Source organism: Oncorhynchus kisutch, linkage group LG9 (assembly GCF_002021735.2).
Source record: "Oncorhynchus kisutch isolate 150728-3 linkage group LG9, Okis_V2, whole genome shotgun sequence".
NCBI lineage: Eukaryota > Metazoa > Chordata > Actinopteri > Salmoniformes > Salmonidae > Oncorhynchus > Oncorhynchus kisutch.
The window spans coordinates 20,780,278-20,785,324 of record NC_034182.2 but is presented as its reverse complement, the minus strand read 5'-3'; the positions used below and the strand labels follow the sequence as shown (position 1 = coordinate 20,785,324).

At 40.3% G+C, this 5,047-nt stretch overlaps 1 protein-coding gene across 1 annotated transcript in view; it reads right to left on the bottom strand.

Moving 5' to 3' along the window:
- si:ch73-211e3.1 (trithorax group protein osa) overlaps nt 1-77 on the bottom strand; it is an 86,991-nt gene extending 86,914 nt beyond the window's left edge. The window contains exon 1 of the mRNA XM_020491297.2: nt 1-77. This exon is cut by the window's left edge and continues 322 nt beyond it. The gene's annotated coding sequence lies outside the window, so the exon portion shown is untranslated.
- Nucleotides 78-5,047: the final 4,970 nt, after the last annotated feature.

Below are 5,047 nucleotides of genomic sequence, written 5' to 3'. Positions count from 1 at the left end.
GGTAGAAGACAAGTTCATCTTTTCTATTGCAGTATTCGTCGTAATGGTACAACGTCTAGTATCAATCTAGTGTCGGGTCAGGCACTTACTCGCCAGAGCTGCTGGCTTCCTGGCTGGGGGGGGGGGCGGGGTTAGCTCGGTGATAGGTTGATAAGAAGGCCTACGTCAATAGAGAGGAGGAGACGAAGTTGTTCCATTCGCCTCTCGGCACTTAAAGGGGACATTCCCACTTACTGGGATCGTCTAAGAGGGCAATCGTGTGCGTGTGTGTGTGTGCGTGTGTGTGCGCGCCCCCCTAGGGAAGGTTTCTCAGATGAGCGATAAAGAGAGTGACACAAATATCCGCAACACAAAGAGGCTGAGGGAAACCAGTGGTCGTGGTGTTAAACAGTCTGCTGAACACACACACACATTAGCTTACGATAATTGTGATTTATGCTCATTTAGTTGTCGGTTTGTTATATGTTATAACACAACATGATTCGCTATGTAGTATAGTTGTAATGCGCCACTATTATATATGTGAAATGCTTTATATTCCACTACTGTCAGCTTCATTATACTGTTAAAATATCTTTGTAATACCGTTTTAATAACTAATATCAATGAGTATACTTAAAAAATATATATAATATTTTCACTACAAATATTTCCTCACACTAAACCAGTTTTTTATTTTATGTGCGTACAAGATGACTGGTATATGCATTTAAGATATTTAAAAAAACATACAATACCCATGTGTGGATGGTGGATGTGGGGTAAGCTGATCCTAGATCTGTTCCTATAGGTAATTGCCATGCGCCACACGTATAGACTCTATTCACTTATGTGCAGTCAGTCAGTTATTATATTGATTTCATAAGAATATAACCATGTGCAGATTAAAGATGTCAAGTAAAATGATCCTAGATCTGTACCTACAGGGGTAACATCTACCCTACCTTATTAATTGCCATGTTCCACACGTATAACCTCTCTTCCTATGTGCAGCCAGTCAATCAGTTGACCTTGAGAGAAGGGCCTTACAGTGTCAGCTTTTAACCAGGGTCAGTGGAGATGTTTGTGCATGTGTGTGTGCTGGGTTGGATAGGTTACTTTCTAAATGTAATCCGTTAACGTCACTAGTTACCTGTCCAAAATTGTAATCAGTAACGTAACTTTTGGATTACCCCAACTCAGTCATGTAATCTGATTACATTACTTTTAGATTACTTTCCCCTTAAGAGGCATTGGAAGAAGACAACAATGTATGTTACCAATTGAATGACATCTATTGCAGGACAAATCAATGTTAAAGTTTACATAGCTGGCCATATCTGGATGTTAAATATTACTTTATGGGTTTGTTATGTAGGTTTCGTTCAACCCATCGCTTTCTACTACAGATAATAATACGATTCAATTATATGTTTACAATAAAAACCAAAGTCTATCAGAATTCCATTCATTCCAATAAATGTTATACCCCTTGATCTTCGACAATAGGACTTTGAAATATGGAAGTATAGATTAGTCAAATTGTTTTACCTGAGCTTAACCCCAAAACTAAGGACTTATTAGCCAGCCCTACTCCGTTGTTCATGAATTTGTTGTCATGGGCTCATGAAAAATAAATGCTGCGCTCATGGAATGCCATGTTTAGAGCACTACTGAAAAGTGATATTTACATGTGAAAAATGAATGCCATATGCTGCATTTGCTACAGGCCTATTGTTTACCTTTTTGTTGGTGACACTTTGATATCTTGAGAATATGCAGCAAATCCCCAGATGAAACAATGACAAAATGGGTTGAAAAGCTGAGGGATGGGCCTGGAGAAATGTAACAACTATCAGATGAATAGACAGAGCTATGGATGCAAGGACTGACCATCCATGATATCAACATTATTGTTTTAACCACGTTATGAGGCTGTACAAATGATAGTCAAACTAAACGCAAAACAGATGGGAAGGCGTATCTCTGCAAAATGCTGTGGTAGCCATGCTGGTTAAGTGTGCCTTGAATTCTAAATAAATCAGTGTCACCAGCAAAGCACCCCCACTCCATCACACCTCCTCCTCCATGCTTCCCGGTGGGAACCACACATGCGGAGATCATCCGTTCACCAACTCTGCGTCTCACAAAGATAGTGGCGGTTGGAACCAAAAATCTCAAATTTGGACCCATCAGACCAAAGGACAGATTTCCACCGGTCTAATTGCTTGTGTTTCTTGGCTCAAGCAAGTCTCTTCTTCTTATTGGTGTCCTTTAGTAGTGGTTTCTTTGCAGGAATTCGACCATGAAGGCCTGATGTACGCAGTCTCCTCTGAACAGTTGATGTTGAGATGTGTCTGTTACTTGAACTCTGTGAAGCATTTATTTGGGCTGCAATTTTTGAGGCTGGTAACTCTAATGAACTTATCCTCTGCAGCAGGGGTAACTATGGGTCTTCCTTTCCTGTGGCGGTCCTCATGAGAGCCAGTTTCATCATAGTGCTTGATGGTTTTGCGACTGCACTTTCAAAGTTCTTGAAATGTTCCGTATTGACTGACCTTCATGTCTTAAAGTAATGATGGACTGTCATTTCTCTTTTCTTATTTGAGCTGTTCTTGCCATAATATGGACTTGGTATTTTACCAAATAGAGCTATCTTCTGTATACCACCCCTACCTTGTCAACTGATTGGCTCAAACGCATTAAGAAGGAAAGAAATTCCACAAATGAACTTTTAACAAGGCACACCTGTTAATTGAAATGCACTCCAGGTGACTACCTCATGAAGCTGGTTGAGAGAATGCCAAGATTGTGCAAAGCTGTTATCAAGGCAAAGGGTGGATACTTTGAATAATCTCAAATATAAAATATATTTTGATTTGTTACACTTTTTTAGTTACTACATGATTCCATATGTGTCATTTCATCGTTTTGATGTCTTCACCATTATTCTACAATGTGGAAAATAGTAAAAGTAAATAGAAGTCCTGGAATGAGTAGGTGTGTCCAAACTTTTGACTGATACTGTATATATAAATATATATATATTTATATTAAGTTGAAGTCAGAAGTTTACATACACTTAGGTTGGAGTCATTAAAACTATTTTTTCAATCACTCCACAAATTTCTTTTTAACAAACTATAGTTTTGGCAAGTCGGTTAGGACATCTACTTTGTGTATGACACAAGTCCTTTTTCCAACAATTGTTTACAGACAGATTATTTCACTGTATCACAATTCCAGTGGGTCAGAAGTTTACATACAGTAAGTTGACTGTGCCTTTCAACAGCTTGGAAAATTCCAGAAAAATATGTCATGGCTTTAGAAGCTTCTGCTAGGCTGATTGACATAATTTGAGTCAATGGGATGTGTACCTGTGGATGTATTTCAAGGACTACCTTCAAACTCAGTGCCTCTTTGCTTGACATGGGAAAAAAAAAAAAAAATTGTAGACCTCCACAAGTCTGGGTCATCCTTGGGAGCAATTTCCAAACGCCTGAAGGTACCACGTTCATCTGAACAAACAATAGTACGCAAGTATAAACAACATGGGACCACGCAGCTGTCATACTGCTCAGGAAGGAGACGCGTTCTATCTCCTAGAGATGAAGGTAATTTGGTGCGAAAAGTGCAAATCAATCCCAGAACAACAGCAAAGGACCTTGTGAAGATGCTGGAGGAAACAGGTACAAAAGTATCTATATCCACAGTAAAACGAGTCCCATATCGACATAACCTGAAAGGCCGCTCAGCAAGGAAGAAGCTACTGCTTCAAAACCGCCATAAAAAAAGCCAGACTACAGTTTGCAACTGCACATGGAGAAATGTCCTCTGGTCTGATGAAAGAAAAATAGAACTGTTTGGCCATAATGACCATCGTTATGTTTGGAGGAAAAGGGGGAGGCTTGCAAGCCGAAGAACACCATTCCAACCGTGAAGCACGGGGGTGGCAGCATAATGTTGTGGGGGTGCTTTGCTGCAGGACTGGTGCACTTCACAAAACAGATGGCATCATGAGGGAGGAAGATTATGTGGATATATTGAAGCAACATCGCAAAACATCAGTCAGGAAGTTAAAGCTTGGCCGCAAATGGGTCTTTTAAATGGACAATGACCCCAAGCATACTTCCAAAGTTGTGGAAAAATGGCTGAAGGACAACAAAGGCAAGGTATTGGAGTGGCCATCAAAAAGCCCTGACCTCAAACCCATAGAAAAGTTGTGGGCAGAGCTTTCCCTGCTCGTGTGCGACACTACTACTACTGCTGTCATCCTTATCTCCAAGCGTTTATTCAAGTTGGTTCATCTTTGGAAGCCGACAGCAGTCGCACTATTGGAAGACATAGCTTGGACTGTAGCCAACAAAAGACTATTCTTGCTCTTTTACCGCGATTGATCAAACGCATTTGGTGTGTCTTCATAGTGGTCTCTGACTTGTGGTCAGACTCACTCTGGTGGTACAAACTTAAACCTGCGCCTTTTTTCAAAGATGATTTGAATGTCATTGAGAAAACAGAGAAGGGTCAAACATATTTTTTTAGCAAACATCCTTTCTGTATTTAAAAGTAATCCTCAAAGTAATCATCTAGTTTTTCAGAAGTATCTGTAATCTGATTACAATATTTTTGCTGGTAATGTAACAGATTACAGTTACCGGTTTTTGTAATCCCTTACATGTAACGGATTACATGTAATCTGTTACTCCCCAACCCTGTGTGTGTGTGTGTACGTTTAACCAGCTAGGGTTCAACGCAGACATAGGGTCAACATGAAGCTGTAGACATTCAACCAGCTGTATGGGGTCATAGGTTAGAGGTTAAGAAGGGGGTCCTTGTGTGTTTTTATGAGTGGCCAACCCCTGGTAGGTTTGGGTTGAAATAAGACTGGATGTGTCCTAAATGGCACTCTATTCCCTATATAGTGCACTACCTTTGACCAGAGCCTATGGGGAATCGGGTGCCAGTCATGAGGCTGTTAGGGTTGAAATAACACGACCAGTAATGGAGGGGTAATGGGCGGATTACATTTAAACACCTGCTTTGAGAATAATGTGAGTAAAAAGGGAGG